At 41.2% G+C, this 24,284-nt stretch overlaps 1 non-coding gene across 1 annotated transcript; it reads left to right on the forward strand.

Moving 5' to 3' along the window:
• Positions 1-22,206: 22,206 nt before the first annotated feature.
• On the forward strand, positions 22,207-22,313 carry LOC120271388. Its single transcript, XR_005539999.1, has one exon. It is a non-coding gene; the product is annotated as a small nucleolar RNA R71 (small nucleolar RNA).
• Positions 22,314-24,284: the final 1,971 nt, after the last annotated feature.

A 24,284-nucleotide genomic window follows, 5' to 3' on the forward strand; every position in this document is an offset into this window, starting at 1 on the left:
TATCCAAGTGAGGATGGTTATGCAGAATCTCACTCTATGATCTACTAGAGTATTGTAAGGTGTGCTATCACCTCAGTATGATTTCCAACCTGAGTCTTGTGAACTACTACCAAATTGGTCTCAAGAACTCCTACAGGATTCTCGAGCCTCTCAAAGCAATCATGGGCTTAAGGCAAGGAATGTACATGTGCTGGAGGGCCTCAAAAGCTGATGGGGAGCATCAGTCTCCATGGGGCCCAGCTGTGGCGGGGATGTCGGCTGGGAACCCTCGGCCTTGTCACTCTCATCCTCAGACTCATTTGGATAGGCAATAACCGAAACATACCTACCAGGTGTAGCCCTCTTCACCATTCCCATCAGTCACATAGTGTCTAGTCAAAGGGAAGAAGGAATGATAGTCTTCTCTACTCCACGAATCACCATAATATGCTTAGATACTCGACCATAATATGCCCTAAGTGAAGGGGATCACTCTGCACCATGGAATAGAGGTACAAAAGCTCTAGTCGGCTCAAAACTCTAGTACTGGTCATATTGGTCATCTCCATAAAGCATCCGGTATACACGCTGCAAAGTCACTCCGGGGGGATAATCAGTCAGAAGCTGAGTGTACTTCTCAGTGTGGATAAAATCATCATCACACAGTCCAAGGCTAACTTAGAACTACATCAGACTCAAGCTGTGGTACTATCCAAAACTGTTGAACTGAATTGGATCATTCCTGATCAAACTGGTATGCGACCGATCAAAATTAAAATATGTAAGCACCTCTAAAGTAAAAGGTGCGGATGGCTGGGTCCCTGATGGAAAAAAACCTCTTCCAACCACCTACAGAAATGTGCTCATGAACTTCCTGTGCCATGTTGACACACCCCTTGTGTGTGACCCGGAAGTGTACGGGTTTGTCAAAGTAATAAATCCCAAGTGAGTGGGTTATTGTATCCACAGCAAATAAGGACCAGAATCATCAAGATTGCAACTTAACTAAGTGAAGATGAGATAATAGTAATGTGGATAAAATCAATGTGAACAAAACTGAAGAAAATAAAAAAGAGAGGCACAATGAATGAGAGGGAAGGCAATCGATAGAAAGTGGGGTACTCAGATATTGTTCCTCCTAGGGTTATTGTTTCAAGTGCAAAACCAACTATTATGCCTCCTAACTGATGCTTAACGAATCATGGAAATCCTAAAATACATGGTCCCAAACCTAAGGCAACCGCAACTAACTCTACACTATGCCCCGGCGGAGAAATCAATTGGTCTCAACACCTCACATTGTGTATAGTTGCAAGAAGCTCTAGGGATTCCAAATGATAAACCATATTCTTATATGTAAATCTAACCCTTTCGTCAAGGCAAAATACCCCTAGTCACAATTAAGCCCCCAGATACAAAGGATCACTTCAACGCTTCAATTTATTGCTCGCACAACTAAGCCCCAGCGGAGTTCCTCTCTTACTACTTCACTTTATTGTGACTGCAAAGAACTCTAGGAACATAGAGATAGGATAAATCCCACTTAAGGGGAAAAAAGATGATCTACTACCTCTTGACTCACCCTCTCGACCCTCTCCAATCTTGCTTTGTCAAATCCTCACGGTGTGTCACTCACTCACAAGGATTACCAATGTAAACTCTCAATCCTAGTGTCAGTATAAGGGAGAATTCATTCAACAAGCATTCAAGATTGGAACTCAATTAAAGACATCAATTATGGAAAGCATAATAAAAGTTTAATGAAACAAATACATCCTAGGGTTCACAAATCCAAGTACCCACTAGGTGTTTAGCCCTCCATGGAGCAAGATACAATTAATAGTGAAATCGAAAGTAAAAACATGCAATCCATAAGTAAAACTCCCTCGGTATTCGTGTCGATGGTCTTCTTGAGTAGCCTCATCCTCTTCAAGAGTCCCCTTGTCAAGCCTAGGGCACACCTCGTTGGATTGGTGCCGACGAAAGCTGCCAGAATAACTCTCCTCCAAGAGAAATGCGGTGTCAAAATCGTAGAACCACTCCAAAAGCCTTGCCAAAGCCCCTCTAAACCTAAGCCAAAAGCCTCTCCAAAGATGGGTGAAAGATGGAGAAAGGATGGAAAAAAGGATCCCCAAATCGGTACAAGTCGTGGTTTTAAATAGTGTTGGAATCGGGAATCCACAAAGGTGTGTGGAATTTCCACACACCCATGTGGATTTGAAGACTTTGATTTTTCATCGAGGCAACATACATGGGCACACGTCTATGTCATAGATCATGTCGTTTCTTCAAGTAAAAGCACATTTGATTGTGCTCTTGGTAACTTTGCATAAGCCGGAACACATGAGCGTGACTGCCTTTATGCCCCTCCAATTTACATATTCCATAGAGCATAATGGAGGTTGGCACACACTCATATGTCTTCGAGCACAACTTGTGTCTTCTTGTGTATTCACTTCAAGATTCCATCAACATAATGCATTCACAATCTAATTTGGCTCCTTTCTTCTCGATTTGGCTCCATAACCCTATATGCGCAAAAGAACACAAAAACACATGCATTGGCTATAAAATCTGATAAAAGTAATGCTCATCATAAGAAAAGAATACTTCATATTCTTAGTACACAAGCATTTATCACGTGTCATTTCCCAATTCGATCTTCTCTAATGCACTTAGATGAGGGATTCACGATTGTCCAAATTTGAGCTTCAAAAGGAGCTCGAATCTCACTAGATGCTTAGTAACCATCGCTAAGTGCTTATGTGATAAGAATACTAAGTATTCTTCCTTTATGATGAGCATTACTTTTATTATGTTTTAGCACTAATACATGTGCATTTGTGTTAGTTTTATGCATGTAGAGTTTTGGAGCCGAATATAAAAGAAAGAATTTAATGTGGATCGTGAATGCCGAATATTCCAGAGAATCCACATGCCCATTTGGAATTTCCACAAGGGTGTGTGGAAATTCCACAGGGGCGTGTGGAACATCCATAGGCTCGTGTGGATACCCAATTCCAGACCATTTAAAGCAGCGATTCAGCCCGATTTCAGCATTCTTTTTTTTCCATCTCTTCTCCAACTTTTGAGAGGTTTGTGGCTAGGGCTTAGAGAGGCATTGACAAGGCTTTGGGAGTGGTTCTATGGCTTTGACACCATGATTCTCTTGGAAGATAGTTATTAGGAGAGCTTTTGTCGGCACCGATCTGGTGAGGTGTGCCTTGGGCTTGACAAGAGGACCTTTGGAGAAGACGAGGCTACTAAACAAGACCATCGAAACGACTACCGAGGGGGTTTTCCTATCGATTACTTATTTTTACTTTCGATTTTACTATTGATTGTATCTTGCTCCATGGAGAGCTAAACCCCCTAGTGGGTACTTTGATTTGTGAACCCTAGGATGTGTTTGTTTCATTAAACCTTTTATTAGGCTTTCCTTAATTGATGTTTTAATTGAGTTCCAATCTTGAATATTTGATTGATTGAATACTCCCTTAGAGTGACACTAGGGTTGAGAATTCACATTAGTAACCCTTGTGAGTGAGTGACACAACATGAGAGTTAGACAAAGCTAGATTGGAGAGGGTCGAGAGGGTGAGTCGAGAGGTAGCAGAGCGTCCCTTTTTCCCCTCCGACGTGATTTATCCTACCTCTATTTCCTCGAGTTTTTTGCCATCACAATAGAGTGAAGTACTAGAGGATGAACTCCGCTGGCGCTTAGTTGCATGAGCGACAGTGTGGAGTGTTGAAGTGAACTTTAGTATCTGGGGCTTGATTGTGAGTAGGGGCCTTTCACTTGGACCAAAGGGTTAGGTCTACATATAGGAAGAGGGTTTATCACTTTGAATCCATAGAGCTTCTTGCAACTGTACACAGTGAGAGGTGTTGAGACTAATCGATTTCTTCGGCAGGGCATAGTGTAGAGTTAGTCACGGTTGATCTTAGGTTTGGGACCATGTATTGTAGGATCTCCACGACTCATTAATGCATTAGTTAGGAAGCATAATAGTTGGTGTTGAACTTGAAGCGATAATCCTAGATGGAACAATATCCGAATACCCACTTATTTTCAATTGTCTTTCCTCTCACTTACTTGTGCTCCTCTTTCTTGTTTCTTTCATTCTTGTTTACATTACATCTTATCAACATAATCATTGTTTCATTTTCGCTTGGTTAAGTATCAACTTAAATATTTTTATTCCCTACTCCATGTGGATATAATACCCACTCAGCTGGGATTTATTACTTCGACAAACCCGTGCACTTGCGGGTCACACGCAAGGTGTGTGTCAAGTTTTTGGCATCGTTGCTGGGGAATAGGCATTTAGAAATACTTTGCACTTTGTTATCTTAGCTATTCATTCATTCATTCTATTTCACATCTTCTGATTCTATCACCGTTCTGATTTGTTCTTTTTCTTTGATTTCAGGAAAAATGATTGACATACCCAATTTTTTCACACAATCACTAGAATGGTTAAAAATATGGAATAGAAAGTTCAATTGTTTGTAGTACAAGATGCACCGTGTTATCTCCTGCAAGAGCCATACACTATTCACCATCACGTGAAAGAATCAGTTGTTGATTACATTGCCAAAATTCAGGATCGGAATTGCGAATTAGATAGTGTGCTAGATTAGTTTGAGAAATCTACATTGGCATCTATGAATAATCACTTAGAAGAAAGTTTAGATAAAGTCCTTGCTCAGTTTGACTCGTCTTATCATGAGCAAAGGCAGGAACTCTTCTCTGTGGGTGTGTCAATGTCAGGAAGGGAGATTTGTGAGATGGAGGCATTGATAGCCGTTGAAGACCACTCAGAAGCACATTCACAAGTGGAAGAGGTGGAGAATGATTTTGAATAGGAGGTGAATAACTTTGATAAAATTGACAGATTGAAGGAAAACTAATTGTGCCCATCAATTGAGGAACCACCTGAACTAGAGCTTAAAACCCTGCCGACACATTTGGAATATGCCTTCTTGATGGAAAAATAAAAAATCCCTGTGATTGTGGCTTCAAATTTATCTACAGATCATAAGGACAAGCTTATTAGCATGTTGAAAAGACATAAGTCGGCTATTGCGTGGAAGATTTCAAACATTAAGGGCATAAATCCATCATTTTGCATTCATAAAATCTTAATGGAAGATTACTACAAACCTGTGATCCAAATTCTACGAAGATTAAATCCGAACATGAAGGAAATCGTTAAGGCAAAGGTGGTAAAACTTCTAGATGCAGGGATTATCTATCCCATATCTGACAATGCATGGATGGGCCCAACTTAAGTGGTTCTCAAAAAGGGGGGAATGACAGTTGTGAGAAATAAAAAGAATGAATTGATTCCAACCAGGACAGATACAGGATGGTGAGTTTGCATTAACTCTGGAAGATTAAATGATCCCACTCGAAAAGATCATTTCCCATTGCCATTTATCAATCAAATGTTGGAACGATTGGCAGGGCATCAGTTTTATTGCTTTCTTAATGGTATTTCGGGATACATTCAAATCCCTATAGCCCCAAATGATCAAGAGAAGACCACAATTACTTGCCCTTGTGGTACTTTTGCTTACAGAAGAATGCCTTTTGGGTTGTGTAATGCACCGACAATATTCCAGCCCTACATGACGGCTATTTTTGATAATCTTCTAGAAGACATTAGGGAGGTGTTCATGGATGATTTTTCAGTGTTTGGAGACTCTTTTGATATCTGTTTACAGAATTTGGAAAGAGTTCTAGTGAGATGTGAAGAGACGAACCTCGTTCACAATTGGGAGAAATATCACTTTATGGTGCAAGAAGGGATTGTCCATGGATATAAGATTTCCCAAGCGGGTATGTAGGTCGATAAGGCAAAGATTGAAGTCATTGAAAAGCTTCCTCCACCTGCCAATGTAAAAGGGATCTATAGATTCTTGGGGCATGCAGGTTTTTACAGAAGGTTTATCAAGGACTTTTCGAAGGTCACACAACCGCTGACCAAACTCCTTGGAAAAAATGAACCTTTTGATTTTGTGAATGACTGTTTGATCACATTCAACTTGTTGAAGGAGAGTTAGTTCAAGCACCAATTTTAACCATACAAGGTTAGAACGAACCTTTTGAGTTCATGTGTGATGCAAGTGATTACGTTGTTGGAGCAGTTTTGGGTCAGTAGGGGCCTTTCACCTGGACCAAAGGGTTAGGTCTACATATAGGAAGAGGGTTTATCACTTGGAATCCATAGAGCTTCTTGCAACTGTACACAGTGTGAGGTGTTGGGACTGATCGATTTTTAGGCCGGGGCATAGTGTAGAGTTAGTCACGGTTGACCTTAGGTTTGGGACCGTGTATCTTAGGATTTTCACGGCTCATTAATGCATTAGTTAGGAAGCATAATAGTTGGTTTTCCACTTCAAGCGATAATCCTAGGCAGAATAATATCCTAGTACCCCACTTATTTTCAATTGCCTTTCGTCTCACTTACTTGTGCTTCTCTTTCTTGTTTTTTTTATTCTTGTTTATATTACGTTTTATCAACACAATCATTATTTCATCTTCGCTTAGTTAAGTAGCAACTTAAGTATTTTTATTCCTTACTCCCTGTGCATACGATACCCACTCAGCTGGGATTTATTACTTCGACAAACACGTGCACTTGTGGGTCACGCGCAAGGGGTGTGTCAACTGTGAAATCAACCTACTCTAAAGAAGTGTTACGATGTTCATGAGGATGCTTGGTAGCCAGCCTCTTGGTTCGGGGAGCCATTCTGCAAAAAGTCAAGTGAAACGATCAAATTTGACTTAAAAATTAATATTGCAAGAATCCACACGGCTTGCTGCTCCCCGCAAGTGTACGGGATCACCAAGTAATACCTCGTGTAAAGATACAAGGATCGTATTCCACGGGGCTAAGGATCTCCTATTACTCCTTCTCGAACTATTATCTAGCCTATGATCTCAAGTGATGGAATTTACTCTACTAGATGTAATTAAAACTAAATACAAGATTACCAACAAATTAGAGAGAACAAGCAATGAGCAAGCAAGAAAATCAATGTAATGCAAAGACCTATGGATGTGGATCCCCTTGAGGGGTTATCATGAAACATGGATGATGATCAAAAGATGCGAGGGTAATTTGGACCAAAAGATTTCTAGATTAGAACAACCCCAATTTTTCGGTAATTGAACCCTAATCCCATAAGAATGTTGATAGGAATTTCTTCCAAATCCACATTCCTATGATTGCATTAAGTACAAGGAAATATCGAAATAGGGATGAGCTCAACCTAAGTTCACTCCTATGACATGGAGGGCTACCAACACCCAATTTCTCGGTGTGATGATACAAGTATGCCATTTTAATCCATTCATGATCTAACACATGCTAGTAGGTCACATCTACATGCATCACTCATAAAAGAACTACAGATTTCTCCTTGATGTAGCACTTAGCATGAAAATAATGGATTAGATCTCAAAATAAGCCAAGCATGGAATTAACAAGTAATCATCCAAAATACATGATAAAAACCCCCAAGGTTCACCAACACCTGGTGGCCTTAGTGGTCAAGTGTGTCGTCATCCACAACAAGCAACATAATCAAGTAAAACACAAAGTAAAAGCATAAATGACACCCCCTAGATGAAATGGTGAAGGAAGAGATAGAGAATGTGCCGAATGACGCTTCCCCCACCAAAGGAATACCGAATGAAGCTTCCTCTAGCCGCGGGTCTCCTTCTTTCAAATCGTGGTTGGTTTCCCCTTGAATGATGTTGTCTTTTTGCCTTGAAAGCGTTTGACCTTGGCCTTGAATGATCTCCTCGTTTCCTTGCCCTTCTTCTTCTTCTTACCAAGGTCACTCAAAGTCTCCCAAGAAGCCTCTCAAAATCTGTCCAGCAAAAGTCCCTTGTTATGCCCTAAAAGTCTGCTTTTATAGTCCCCACGGCATACAGGGTTGTATAGGGACTGCATGGGGACCATATAACACTCAAAAACCTAGATTTGCGCTTCATACAGTGTGCATACGGGGTCCATATGGCCTCCATACTGGGTAGTATGGGGGTGGTATAAAATTCTGGGTAAACAGCTTCAAACTGTCTTGCTGCTACAGTCCATATAGCCTCCATACTAGGTGGCATGGGGGTGGTATGAAGACAGTTTTTCTTCTCTTTTCGCCTAAATGATATCATCATGTTCTCCATGGCTTTCTTGTGCCCTTCAAAGCAAATAGTAGACGATTAAGCGGAAAACGGACATTAAACCTCACAAAATACATGCAAGGTGTATAAGATACATATATGAAAATACCTTCATTTAGACACTTATCAAATATCCCCACACTTAAGTGTTTCTTGTCCCCAAGCAAACAACTCATGAAAAACAAAGAGACTGAAAAGTGCCTAGATGCATTACCCTTGGCTCAAGCAAGTATAAGACTCCAAAAGAAATGAACAATAATACATAGTTGTTGAGTTATAGTCAATAAGCATAATAAAAATACCCTGTCTCACCAATAATATGTCTGTGCCATGTAAATGAATCTTATATCTCATTTGCTCTGATCTGGTCTAGCCTAAGGACTTCAATCAGTACAGCTCTAGATGCTAATCACTCCACATACAAAGAATACTAAGTCTTAAACTACTAAGTGCTACTTCAATGGCAAAGTAAGACCTTCTAATTCTATAGCTCAAAACTAAATCCACTTTCTTCTCAAAACCTTTGCTAGGTACTCAAAAAGATCACTAGGATTTTCATTTTCATTTTATCATTCATTCATTCATCATTTTTTTTTTGAGTCTGACTAACGTAGACTGTACCAACATTATTTTGAAATCTTTCTGGAGGGTGCATATGATGGTTAGACACAAGAGCCATCCATCTACTCGATTACAGTCTACATAGACACATTCATGCTTCAGTAACAGAGGAATACTGACATAGAATCATTTTTTTTCTTTTTTTATTTTTTTATCTTTTTATTCATTTCATTTTTTTTCACATTCACCCTAGATCACATCTTCAGAGTACTCTACATAACTCAAAACTAGGATTAGCTTAACAAGACTTAGAAGTTCTTAAGAGTCCATTGAAGGATAGAACTTAGTGTTATAAGGCCAATTACTCAAAGTAGCATGTTAAGCATATAAGAGAGTTAGAGTAGTCACATTGGCCATTCCGAGGGCATCGATAAAAAATTTAGTGCACATGACAATACTAGGGGTAAAAGAGGATTCAATAAAGCATAAAAACAAGTAACTCACATCAATCATTAATCCAAGCTAAAAGATACTTACAAGAATGAACAAAGCCATCATAGGTAACACTAGCATGTAAACAATGTTCCCAATACATGAAATACACCCATCCCCACACTTAGTGTTGTACATTGCCGTAAATGTACACTAATCATGAAAAACATGCTAAATCAAGCAATGAAAATAATAGAAGAGGGTGAAAACGAACATCCCTGGTTCATCTTGTGCTTGTCATGAGGTATGACTTGACAAAAGTTGTGATGAGCAATACATGTCTCGTCCGACCTCCATTTAAAACTAGGAAAGCTCACCAAATTCCCTCAATACCCTACGAATCAAAAAGGGGACATTATCATTCCACAAAAATTTACAAATACAAACACAAGGGAGAAACTAGGGAGTAGTCAACAAAACACATAGATGAAAAGGAAATAAAGTTCTCCACCACAAGTTGGTAGGGTAAGAACCATGGCAACTCATCAAAATACAAAAACACAAAACAAAGCAAACTAAAGTAGATAACAAGTATCCATGCTCAAACGGGTTGTCACTCATCACATGCTGGTGCAGCTGGTGGTGGCATGGCAGCAAAAGAAGTGCTGGTGGTATGCAATGATGAACCATGGTACGAGGTGATGAATCGTTGAAAATCCTGCTCGAGTCGGCGTTGTTCCTCAATAATCTGGGGAAGCTGGCCACGAATCTCACGCTGCTCCTCACACACAGCCTGAATCTCTCACTCAATTCCCCTTAGTCTAATGTCGAAATCAGGTAGTGATGTGGTACCGGGGGTAGGAACAGGTGTGTCCTCCGGCTCTGAATCTGTGTACACTGTCTCTTGCTGACTGGACTCGCCAGTAGCCCAGTGATGTGTGGGTCTGCCACTCGCACGCTTACTCACCCCCAAGCCTATCGCCCATATGTGGGCCTTCCCGAGAGGTGCTGCACCTCCTACAATGGTCATACCTCGAGTCTGCTTAAATAAACCCATCCCACAAATCAATCTAGTCACATAGGGCCCAGCAAATATAACTCTAATCGTGTACATTATCCCTCGTGAAGGAATGCATCGGTAACAAGGTGGCCAAGATGAGTAGGGCACTGCTCGAAGATGCCATACATCGTGTAAATATCAGACTGTGTGGGCACCCTCTTGCTATCAGCCCGACCCCAAATGGAACGAGCAATCAAATTATGAATTTGTCTGTGTGCCAGGTCTGTCATGCTTGAGGCCTTTTGGGTCTTATCACTACCTCCCAAGGTCGCCCAATAGCAACTTCTACCCACATCACTTGGGAAACAAAGCTTAACACGGTCACCAGGCATTGAATTGATAAACTCATCATCATAGATTCCCAAACACTTAGCAAAGTCCAAATGGTGCATAGTATGAGTTTTCCCAATAGCTTAAAAATGGATGGTAACACACTTCTATCATGCACGGATTGTGCATCTTGTTGTGCCTCAAAAGTACTCAAAACCTCCAAGGTTAATTGCCGAAAGGTTGGCTCATCAATGGCAAATAGCTTGTCTTAACAATTATGTGATAACCACTCCTTGACAACGCCCCTTGCGTATGTCTACAAGTGCACGGGTTTGTAGAAGTAATAAAATCCTAGATGAGTGGGTATCATATCCATAGGGAGTAGGGAATAAAAATACTTAAATTGTTCCTTAACTAAGTGACAGATGAATAGTGATTTGTGTGACAAGTTGTAAAGTTACAAAAGTAAAAGAGACAAGCAAGAGAGCACAAGTGAAGGGGAGGTAAGGCAATCGATATAAATGGGGTACCCACATATTTCTCAGCCTAGGACAATCGTTTCAAGTGCAAAAGCCCTTTATTATGATTTCTAACTAATGCATTAATGAGTTATGGAGATCCTTTAATACATGGTCCCAAATCTAAGGTCAACCATGCATAACTCTGTACATGTCCCGGAGGAGAAATTGAATAACATCTCAACCTCGCACTCGTATAGAATTGCAATGAGTTCTAGGGATTCCAGGTGATAAATCCTCTTCCTAGATATAGACTTAACCCTTTAGTCTAGGCGGAAGGTCCCTAGTCACAATTAAGCCCTAGGTGCTAAAATAACTTCAACACTTCACTCCGTTGCCTCTGCAACTAAGCCCCAGCAGAAGGTCATAAATGAACGCCCTTTGCGTATGTCCCGCAAGTGCACGGGGTCGTCGAAGTAATAATACCAGATGAGTGGGTATCGTGTCCGCTAGGAGTAGGGAATAAAAACACTTAATTTATTTCTTAACTATGTGAAAGATGAATAGTGATATGTGTGACAAGATATCAATTAACAAAAAGTAAAAGCAATAAGAAAGAGAGTACAGGTAAAGTAGAAGGTAAGGCAAACGATATAAATCGGGTACCCAGATATTGTTCCACCTTGGACAATCATTTCAAGTGCAAGAACCCTCTATTATGCTTTCTAATTGATGCAACAATGAGTCATAGTCCCAAACCTAAGGTCAACCATGCCTAACTCTATACATGTCCCAGAGGAGAAGTTAGATAACCTCTCAACCTCACACTCGCGTAGAATTGCAATGAGCTCTAGGGATTCCAAGTGATAAATTTTCTTCCTATTTGTAGACCTAACCCTTTGGTCCAGGCATAAGGTCCCTAGCCACAATTAAGCCCTAGATGCTAAGATCACTTCTACGCTTCACTCCGTTGCACCCGCAACTAAGCCGCAGCGGAAGGTCATCCCTTAGCCCATTCACTCTACTATGACCGCAAAGAACTCAAGGAAACGGAGGTAGAATAATCACACCGGAGGGGAAAGGGAATGCTCCGCTACCTCTCGACGCAACTTCTCAACCCTCTCCAACCTAGCTTTGTCTAACTCTCGTGGTGTGTCACTCACTTACAAGGGTTACCGACGAGAACTCTCGACCCTAGTGTCACTCTAGGGGAGTATTCACACAATCAAGCATTCAAGGTTGGAACTCATAATAAACACCAATTAATTGAAAGCATAATAAAAAGATTCAATGAAATGAATACATCCTAGGGTTCACATATACCCAAGTACCCTCTAGGGGGTTTAGCTCTCCATGGAGCTAAGTACAATCAATGAAATCGAATGTAAAAACAATGAATCCATCCCTCGATAGTCATCACGATGGTCTTGTGGAGAGTCCTTTACTCATCGCAAGGGTCCCTTTGTCCGGCCTAGGATACAACTCGCCAGATCGGTGCCGACGAAAGCTCTCCTAATAACCTTCTTCCAAATGGCACACGATGTTGGAGCAATAGAACCTCTATAAATACCTAGCCAATAAACCTCAAAACACTAGGCAAAGTCCTCTCTCATGTTGGGGAAAAGATGGAGAAAAGAATGCTAAAATCGGAGCTGAAACCGTCTTTTAAAGGGTTGGAATCAGAAATTCACACGCCCCTGTGGATTTTTCTCACTGGCGTGTGAAATTTCCACAAGCCCGTGTGAATTTTTTTCATTTTCTATTTTCTCAGCCGGTTATGAACAGTGCTGCTACATCATTTTTGCTACAGTGTTTGCTACAGTGCCTGCTACGATACCGGCCTGAAATACTCTCGAATCCATGCTTTCATTGAGATAACGTAAACAGGCACATGTTTATGTCATGGATCACTTTGCTACTTCAATAATGGACATGTTGGTGGAGATCTTGTTATAAATGCACAAGAATGTGGCTGCCCTTGTTCCCCTCCAAATACTTGTGTTAACTCGCATACGAGGAGGTTGGCACACATTCCTGCATCTCGAACCGATCTATGTCTTCGAGTTTGAACCTTAGTAAGATTTCCTCCAAATTGGCGCATTATGACCCACATTGACTTCTTTCTCTCATAATCGACCTCACATGCCTACCTGCATGAAAGTAACATAAATACACAAATATTAGCGTTATAACCCGAGAAAGGTAATGCTCAACGTAAGGAAAGACCGCTTCGCATTATTATCACACAAGCACTTATCAGTCATCCCTTAGCCAATTCACTCTACTATGACAGTAAAGAACTTCAAGAAATGGAGGTACGATAAATCACACAGGAGCGGAAAGGGGATGTTCGGCTAACTCTCGACTCACCCTCTCAACCCTCTCCAATCTCACTTTGTCTAACTCTCGTGTTGCGTCACTCACTCACAAGGGTTACCAACAAGAACTCTCAACCATAGTGTCACTCTAAGGGAGCGTTCATACAATCAAGCATACAAGATTTGAACTTAATAAAAATATCAATTAATTGAAAGCATAATAAAAAGGTTCAATGAAAAGAATACATCGTGGGGTTCACAAATCCAAGTACCCACTAGGGGGGGTTTAGCTCTCCATGGAGCTAATTACAATCAATGAAATCAAATGTAAAAGCAAAGAATCCATAGAAAAGTCCCTCGATAGTCGTGGCGATGGTCTTGTGGAGAGTCCTCTTCTCGTCCGAGGGTCACTTTGTCCGGCCTAGGATACACCTCACCGGATTGGTGACGATGAAAGCTCTCGCACTAACCTTCTTCCAAATCGAGTGCGATGTCGTAGCCATAGAACCTCTCCAAATACTTAGCCAATACCTCTCGAAAACCCTAGACTCTGCCCTCTATCAAGTTGGGGGAAAGATGAAGAAAAGAATACTGAAATCGGCTTTTAAAGGGCTAGAATGGGGAATCCACACGCCCCTGTGGGTGCCCCTGTGGATTTTCCACACGGGCATGGGGAATTTCCACAAGCCCGTATGGATTCTCTGTTTTTCTCATTTTCGGCCGGCTGTGAACACTACCTGCTAAGTGAAATGCTACAATGGTTTGCTGCATTTCCCTACTACTGTACCGACCCGAAACACTCTTGAATCCATGTTTTCATCGAGATAATGTAAATGGACACATGTTTACGTCGTAGATCGCTTTGCTTCTTCAATAACGGACACGTTGGTGGAGATCTTGTTATACATGCACAAGCATGAATGCTTGAATGAGACTGCCCTTGTGCCCCTCCAAATCGTTGTGCTAACATAAATACAAGGAGGTTGGCACACATTCTCTCATCTTGAACGCGACTTATGTCTTCGCGTTTGAACCTTCTCATGATTTCCTCCAATTGGTGCATTCACGATCTACATAGTCTTTTTTCTCTAACATTTGGCTTCACAATCCTATATGCATGAAAGTAACATAAATACACACATATTAGCATTAAAACCTGATTAAAGTAATGCTCATCATAAGGAAAGAACACTTCATATACTTATCACACAAGCATTTATCAAACTCCCCCACACTTAAGCTTTTCCTTGTCCTTAAGCAAAAATTAAAACATTAAAGCATAGAAAGAGATCATTCTACAGGTAAGGAAAATTTCAACACTAAATACGAAAAATCAATGCTCTAGCTAAAAACTTGAATAAAAAAGGACAGCAAACCCGAAATCATGTAAGTGTGCGAACTCACTCATGTCAACACAAAGTACACTCTTCAAAGTTTTAAGTATAAGGGACTTATTTATCTACAAAAATTAACAAAAATTAAAAAGATGGTTGTAGCTTCACTCATCTTCTAAGGTCCCCCTTTCCAAAGCGGCCGCTAAGGTGGCTTTCACACTTTCGAGGCGGTAGCTCTTTCTACCGGAGTGGTAGCTTTCACTCATCCTATGAGATATCTCTTTCTCTCATTAGGGCATAACTAGTATCCAACTTATGAGAGTAGCTTCATACTTCATAGGTGGTAGCTCTTTCCTCCCAACAAGCACAACTAAACAAAAAAACTATTTTGTTCTTTCTTTTCATTTTTTCCATTTTTTTTACAATTAACAAAAGAAACAACTATAAGTAGTCCCTTTAACATCAAACTTGAGTTTCCAAGAGAATTTAAAGAGTGAATAGTGCAACAAGTGTCAAACAGTCAAAAATTCCTAGAAATTGAAGAAAAAACTAGAGCATGAGTACATTCAATGTTAAAAATTCTCCTAAACTCAAGGATACAATCATTGCAACTAAGGTGAACTTCCATTGGCTATGTGAGCATGTATATCAATCAAAACTAATATAAAAGCCACACTTAAGTTGTACATTGTCCCCAATGTACACATGCAAGCTCACTCATAATGTATATCAATCAATGGCAAATAGCTTGTCCTAACAGTTATGTGAGAACCACTCCTTGACTTGATTTTCTATCCCAATGCTCTCCACAAGCCCCTAATCAATATAACACAATGTCCCAAATGGTTTTGTCTTCAAAGTATCGTATCTCTTGATGATGTAACAACTTGAAGATGGGTTCATCGGGTGTAGATGAGGATGTGGTTGTTCTTGGGCGTTTGGAAGCGAGCCTTTTGGTGTGAGGCATCCCTACAATGAAGATAAACCTTGGTCAAGTTAATAGGGATACAAGATAAGTCAAAATAAAATACAAGAGATAAGGGAAAAGAATGAAAAATTAAATTTTTGTGGGCATATGGCCGTATGGGGGTCGTATGGTCACTATTCATGCTGCAAGAGTTCCCCTATTGACACGTCCGTATATGCGTGTAAACCGCAAATGCACGAGTGTCGAAGTAATAATCCCCGATGAGTGGGTATCATATCCACAGAGAGTAGGGAATAAAGACACTTAAGTTGTTTCTTAATTAATAGGGAAGATGAATAGTGATAAGTGTGACGAAATATGAAATTACGAAAATGAAAGCAACAAGATAGAGAGCACAAGTAAAGGAGAAGGTAAGGCAATCGATAAAGATGGGGTTCCCGGATATTAATCCGCCTACGACAATCATTTCAAGTGCAAGAACCCTCTATTATACTTCGTAATTGATGCAACAATGAGTCGTGGAAATCCTTAATTACATGATTCCAAATCTAAGGTCAACCATGCCTAACTCTATACATGTCCCCGAGAAGAGATTGAATAACCTCTCAACCTCAAACTCGCATAGAATTGCAATTAGGTCTAGGGATTCCAAGTGATGAACCCTATTTCTATGTATAGACCTAACCCTTTGGTCCAGGTGGAAGATCCCTATCCCCAATTAAGCCCTAGGTGCTAAAATCACTTCAACGCTTCACTCTGTTGCACTCACAACTAAGCCCTAGCGGAAGGTCATCCCTTAGCCCCTTCACTCTACTATGGTCGCAAAGAACTCTTGGAACGTGGAGGTAGGATAAAGCACACAGGAGGGGAAAGGGGACACTCCACTACCTCTCGACTCACCCTCTCAACCCTCTCCAATCTAGCTTTGTCTAATTCTCATGGTGTGTCACTCCCTCACAAGAGTTACCAACAAGAACTCTCAACCCTAGTGTCACTCCTAGGGGAGTATTCATACAATCAATTCTCCAAGATTGGAACTCACAAAAAACATCAATTAATTGAAAGCATAATAAAGAGATTCAATGAAATGAATATATCCTAGGGTTCAAAAATACCCAAGTACCCACTACGGGATTAGCTCTCCATGGAGCTAGATACAATTAATGAAATCGAATGTGAAAACAAAGCATCCATAGAAAACCCCCTCATTAGTCGTGGTGATGGTCCTGTGGAGAGTCCTCTACTCATCGTAAGGGTCACTTAGTCCGCCCTAGGATACACCTCACCGGATCGGTGCCGACGAAAGCTCTCCCATTAACGTTCTTCCAAACGGCGCGCAATGTCAAAGCCTAGAACCTCTCCAAAGTCTTAGCCAATACCTCTCAAAACCCTAGCCGCGGCCCTTACTCAAGTTAGGGAAAAGATGGAGAAAAGAATGCAAAAATCGGTGTTGAAATCGCCTTTTAAAGGGCTGGAATCAAGAATCCACACGCCCATGTGGGCGCCCCTGCTGATTTTTCACACGGGCGTGTGGAATGGATTCTATGTTTTCCTGTTTTCTCGGCTAGCTGTAAACAGTGCTGTTGTGTTACTTTTCCTACAGTGTTTTCTACAATACCCTGCTAGAGTACCAACTTGAAATACTACCAAATCCATACTTTCATCGAGGTAATGCAAACGGGCACACATTTACGACGTTGATCGCCTTGCTTCTTTAATAACAGACATGTTGGTGGAGATCTTGTTTTATATGCACAATTCGGAATGCTTGAATGTGACTGCCCTTGTGCCCCTCCAAATAGTTGTGCTAACTCGAGTACGAGGAGGTTGGCATACATTCCTGCATCTGGAACCCGACCTATGTCTTCTCGTTTGAACCTTAGCATGATTTCCTCCAAATTAGTGCATTATGACCCACATTGGCTTCTTTCTCTCATAATCGGCCCCACAACCCTACCTGCATGAAAATAACATAAATATACCCATATTAGCGTTAAATCCTGAGAAAAGTAATGCTCAACACAAGGAAAGAACACTTCGTATTCTTATCGCACAAGAACTTATCACCTATATTCATGGAATCGAAAAATTTCTAAATAAATTCAAATGAAAATTTATCCATGACATTCACATCATCCAAACTAAGCAAAATGCTTGAAAAATTCCACACAAAAGCTCCAAGAATGCACAAAAAATGAAACAGAGAAAACTAGGTCATTGAAAGAGCATACCGATGAAATCTTGAAGAAACAAGCTTTAAACTTGTGGAAAACCATTAGATCAAAGTCCCAATGGATGGGGAGAATATTTAGGAGAAAAAAATGAGGAGATTTGGAAAAGAAATGAATGAGAAAGAAGAGAGAAATTCGGTGGAGAGAAGAGAGAAATGAGAGAATGGAAGAGAGAGAAGAGGGGGGGAGGAGGTGGGTTTAAAGGGGCCAAACCGGCCCATACAGGCCCCATGCGGCCTAGTATAGGGCCGTATGTTCCGAGAGGCACTCTCGGCCAGTTCTGGATGCAACCCTAGATGGCCCCGTATGGGGGTCGTTTGGGTAGCACAGAGCCACTAGATTGGCTCTGTATTCATTCTAGATTGCCTCCATACGCCTATGGATGGCCGTATGACTTTTAAAAGCTCTTAGATCTCCAAAATCCTACTTCAAATGATGTAAAAATGATACGGCAAGCTCGAAGACTTCTCCAAAAATGAATGAAATGAATAAAACTATGATCTAGAGAATGAAATGACACCAAAACATGAGTTTCTCAAGAAGTTGCACAAATAAACCACAATAAAATAGATGAGATCAATGTGCCAAGTGTGTGAGAATGAACTTATTCAAAAACAAATATGTCTAAGAAATACAAAAAGTGAAATGAACTAAGACCTAAAATACGAAAAATGCAAGAAAACACCACCAAATGCTTTGGTTGCCTCCCAATAAGTGCTTGTTTAACGTCACAAGCCTGACGTACCTCATTCCTTACCTCATGAGGGTTCAAAGAGTTTGACGCCACCCCCAATTTCCCTTGTAGTGTTGTTTGTTCCTAGCAAATTCAGTGTCAGCATTGAAAATATTTCGAATTGTTCATGCATAGAGAGGGGTGAAAAATTTACCTTCCCTCCTTGAGATGTGGGGTGATGAAGCTTGGTACCTTCCTTTTTTCTCCCATGAATCTCCCTCCACATTTTCATCACAAATGATTCCTTTTATTTCTTTTTCCTTAACATTGGTATAGGTCACCTTCTCTTTTGGTTGCTGATTGATCGCCCGCAAGTGTACGGGATCGCCAAGTAATACCCTGTGAGTGACACAGGGGTCATAGTATTCCACGGGGCCAAGGAAGTATTATTACTCACCCTTCATCTATTATCTAGCCTACAATTCTTGGTATGAAGAACAAATGAAATAAAATAAAATAAAATAAACTAACTAATCTATGGTCGGGTAACTAGCACACAGATGTAAATAAACAAGGGAGTATCAAGGATGAGAAGGTAGTGTTTGGACAAGGAATCCACCTAGGGTTGTCATTAAGTCCCGAACTAGGATGAGTTAAAGATGCATTGATGATAATTGAGACCAAGAGACCTCGTGATAAGGTTAGCCTCAATCTCTCGGTGACTAACCCCTGATCCCATACGAATGTCAATCGGAATCTCTTCCGGATTAACATACCTATGATCGCATTATGTTCTTGGAGTTCTCTAATAGGAGTAAACCTACTATCCTTCGGCTTAAACCTAGCAATGGAGGGCTACCAACACCCGATCTCTCGGCGTGTAGGCACAAGCATCCCCTTTCAATCTCTCCTAGATCTAGTACACGTGAGTAGGCCACATCTACGCATACAACTCATAGTAGAATTACGGATCTCTCCATACATGTAATTCTAGACATGAAAGCATGAAAGATTGAATCTCAAACAACCATCAAAATCAATGAAGAACAACATTCCAAGTTCATACACAAGATTAGCCCTAGGGTTCATCCAAATCCAAACACAACAATAAGTTAATCCCTCATGACAAGGGATACTTAAACAACATACAAGGAAAAGAAAGACAATAAAGAAGCAAGAAAACCCCCTCTACGGTCTAGATCCCCTTGAATGGATGAAGCCTTGAATGGATGAAGCCTTGAATGGTGATGCAATGGTGGCTTAGATCTTCACTCCAACTCCTTCTCCTATGCTCCTCTCCCTCTTGGTGATGATGTGTGCTCGTTTACCACAAGGATCATCGCCAAAAGATGGCCGGAAGGCCTCAAGAGTGTGTGGTGGCGGCGGCCCAAGAGGCCAAGAAGAAGTCTAGCATAAAGTCCCCAATCTTTCTCCAAAAATCCCTTTATATACCACTCATCATACCCCCTTAATGGCCTCCATCCCGAGTGCTATATCACTCCCTATGGCCCCCATCCTGAGTGCTATACCAAGTGCTATACCACTCCCTATGGCCTCCATCCTGAGTGCTATACCACTCGCTATGGAGCTCAACATTGACACTATTTGGGGTAGGCAAACTCCATCAAGTAAATATCTTCTATTATAGCTACAGTGATCATCCCGGGCTCTATACTGGGCAGCATTGAGGCCGTATGCCATGATCCAAATCCTGACATGAAACTCTCCATGTGCTACAGTAACAGATACAGTATTCTAGATACAGTGTTGATGCTACAGTAATCTATGGTGTTCTTCTCTTTTTCACCCGAATCATATCCTCGCGTCATCCATGGTGTTCCCGTGCTCTAAAAAGCAAATAACACACGATTAAGCACAAAACGGGCATCAATTCTAATGAAAACACATGCTAGAGGTAACAAATACATACTCTCAAATACGTACATTTAGACACTTATCAGTTGCTTCAAGTTGTGAATTTGAGGATGGTAGCGGGTTCTTCTTGTTCTTTATTCTCTAACTCTCCCAAATACTCATCCAAAGGGTTTATCAAGAGCACCTCCTGCACACAATCAGAAATTAACCTATCAGTTTCATCAAAGTAAAGTGCGTCATCATGATCAAAAGAATGTTTCATAGTAGCCGGCAAAGTGTACACCACTTCCTCTTCTCCGACTCTTAACGTTAATTTCCCTCCTTTCAAATCAATTAGGGCACCCGAGGTGCTAAGGAATGGTCGGTCAAGAATCAATTATGTCTCCACATCCTCATCGATATCCATGATCACAAAATCCATAGGAAAGACAAATTTGTCCACTCGGACAATCACATCTTCAACAATCCCATGAGGTTTCCTGGTCGATCAATCCGGCAATTGTAAAGTCATCCTCGTGGGCCTTAACTCATACAAGCCAAGTTTCAAATACATGGTGTAGGGCATGACATTCATGCTAGCCCCCTAATTCGCTAGAGCATTTTCTTGGACTCCACCTTCAAGTATGCACGGGATAATGAAGCTTCCCGGATCTTTCAACTTTTGTGGGAGCTTCTTTTCTAAAATGGCCGAGCAATTCCCTATAAGTGTAACCGTGCCTTCTTCCTCCAACTTTCTCTTGTTTGTAAGGAGCTCTTTTAAAAACTTGCCATACATAGGCATTTGGGTCAATGCTTCAACTATCAGGATGCTCAAATGGAGTTGTTTGAAAATGTTGATGAACTTTCTGAAGTGAACATCCTCCTTGTCTTGCTTCAATCTGGTTGGATAAGGGATTGGAGGCTTGTACTCGGATGATTTTGACAATCCTTGTTGTTGGGGCTTATCATTTCTTCCCTGATTTTTTTCTCCACTAGTTTTTTCAGCTAGCTTGGGGTCTTCCCCGAAGACTACCCCACTTTCCTTGACACTTGGGTCAACTTTCGACCGTTGTCTCCACTTGTCTCCCGCTTCTAAGAGCAATGGCCTTCAAGTGCTCCCTTAGATTGTCTTCCGTGTTACTAGGAAGACAACCTAAAGGACACTCATAATTTGCCTTGGCGAGTTCCCCTACTCGATGCTCAAGTGATTTTACAGAAGCTTTGAGGTTTCTCAAAACACAACCTATCTCACTGAATTATTCGGCGTGCTGAGTGAGCTGAGCATTCACTTTGCCGAATCGTGCATCCATGCTACTAGTTATGCTATTAAATCTGCCATCAGTACTGAGCATAAACTTGGCAAGAACCTCTTCAGTAGTAAATTTCTTCTCAAAAGCCGGTTGTTGAAACTGAGATCCATGGGGTAGTGCACCTCCTTGTTGTTAATCTTGGTCCCATGCAAAATTTGGGTGGTTCTTCCATCCCGGATTGTAAGTTGAGCTATATGGGTTCCCTTGATTTCGTTGCCCCACAATGTAGTCGACATTCTCAATGGAAGCAACGGAGGAGCTAGCAATCGGACATTAGGCTACACCATGCCCACCACCGCAAGTGCTACAACTCATCACTGATTCTGACCTCGAACTACTGCCCATAAGAAGATAAAGCTTTCGAGTTAACATATCAACCTTTGTTGCCAAGGCATCATTGCTACTCACTTCATAGATTCCCGCAGTCTTTTGTGAAGATCCTCTTGAGGCCTAATATGACTCATTGTTTGCCATAGACTCAAGTAATTGCTTTGCCTCATCGGGATACTTGTTGCTAAGGGAACTACCCGCCGCGGCATCAATGAGTTGAAGAGTGACATAATTCAGCCAGTTGTAGATGATCTGTACTCGCATCCATGAAGCAAAACCATGATGGAGGCACCTTCTAAGGAGATCCTTGAACCTTTCATAGGCTTTAAACAATGTTTCGGATTCCACTTGTTTAAAGGATGAAATTTCTTGTCTTAACTTGGCCATTTTGCTTGGCGGAAAATACCTCCCAAGGAACTTCTTAACCATATCCTTCCATGTTTTTATGGACCCCGAAGATAATGATGTAAGCCAATGATATGCCCCATCTCTCAAATTTAATGGAAATAGCCTCAAACGGAAAGATGGTTGACACGTCCGAATATGCGTGTATAAACCGCAAGTGCACGGGTGTCGAAGTAATAATTACCCCGGTGAGTGGGTAGTCGAATCCACAGGGAACGGAAGTATTAGTAATAACCACTTCTCAATTATCTAGTCGGAATCAATTAATATGATGAAGTGAACTAATTGCAAACAAAAGCAAACGAGTATGCAAGAAATAAAGTAGAAGAGTCTCAATCACTAAGGATGAGGTATTCGAGCAATGATCCCCCTAAGATCTTCCTTGAAGCTCTAGATTCACTAAATGCTCTACAATCGAGTCTAATGAGTCGAGGTAATCCAACGATAACCAATCCTTGTCTCCAAGCAAAAGGCACTAGTCCCCTACAAGGTCCCGTGGAGAAATCGACCAATCTCAACACTTCACACCCCATATGACCGCAATATGCTCTAAGGAAACCTAAGAGTGAAACCGATTCCTAAATGTAGATCCAACCCCTAATTCCCGGCGAAGGATCCTAACCCCCTACAAGGTCCCGCGGAGAAATCGAACAATCTCACGCCTCACACCAAATATGGTTGCAAAGAGAATATGGAATACGGAGATAGGGAAACACTCAATCGAAAGGGAAAGGGGACATTCCTCCATCTCAAGGCTCACCCTCTCAACCCTCTTTAATCTTGGAAATCTAACTCTAATGGAGACCTCACACATTAAAGTATTAAATCATGCAATGTAAATCAACCACAAGGATTAACAACACTAGCAAGCAATTAAATCACAAGATTAAAACTCAAGACAACTCGGATTAACTAGAAACATTAAGAGAATCAATCCAAAAAAATATAAATCTTAGGGTTCACATGCCCAAATACCTACTAGGGTTTAGCCCTCCATGGGCCTAGTTACAAAAACAATAATCAATACAATGAAAAAGCAATAAAACCCATAGAGAAAACCCCTCGAATTGCAGCGGATTGGCCTTGATTGGTAGTTCTCCGTCTTGAAGGGTTCCTCTCGAAGCTAGGTTGCCAATGGCTCCCCAAAGATGCTATGACGTCGAAGGAACCTATCAAAGTTGGTGAAGAACTCCCTATCAATCGGGCGAAGACCTTCTCCTCAAACCCTAGCCGCCTCTCTCTCAATATCTATGCTCAAAGCTCCGCAAAAGTCCCCTTAGAATCGGCCAAAAGGTGTATTTATAGCCTCACAACGCTGCTCGTCACGCGTGCCCCCCACGCGCGCTGCGTGGATTTTCCACGCCGTCGCGCTGGAATTTCCCGCTGCGGGCGCGTGAATTTCACGAATTCGCTACGATGAATTCCGCCATGATAATTCCGCTACGATTTCTGCCGCACAACAATAAACATTCTCCTCTTAAGGCCACACGATCGGGCACACGATCATATGGTAGGCTATCCGGCTTTTTCCTTCATCAATGCGCCTTGAAAGGTCTTGAAATCTTTACAAAGAGGAGGAATGTGGAGACATGGCTGCCTTTGTGCCCTTCCATTAATAACTTGGCTTGCAAAAACTATGGAAGTTGGCACACATCTCCTCATACACGAACTCCTCTTGTGTCTTCCAACTTGATTTGTACAAGAACTCCCAATATTATGCCATAATAGCCTATCTTCGCTCCCTTTTGAAATCCCAATGTCTTCACAACCTATATGCATAAAAGAACACCCAATACACGAAATGAGACATAAACCGTATAAAAATATGATGCTCAATGTATGTAAAACATGCATAAAAACATGTTCACTCAAGCACTTATCAGGGCACGTGACAGACGCCATGTGAGGCTATAAATACACTTTTTGGCCGATTCTAAAGGGACTTTT

This window comes from Dioscorea cayenensis, chromosome 10 (genome assembly GCF_009730915.1).
Source record: "Dioscorea cayenensis subsp. rotundata cultivar TDr96_F1 chromosome 10, TDr96_F1_v2_PseudoChromosome.rev07_lg8_w22 25.fasta, whole genome shotgun sequence".
NCBI classification, from domain to species: Eukaryota; Viridiplantae; Streptophyta; class Magnoliopsida; order Dioscoreales; family Dioscoreaceae; genus Dioscorea; species Dioscorea cayenensis.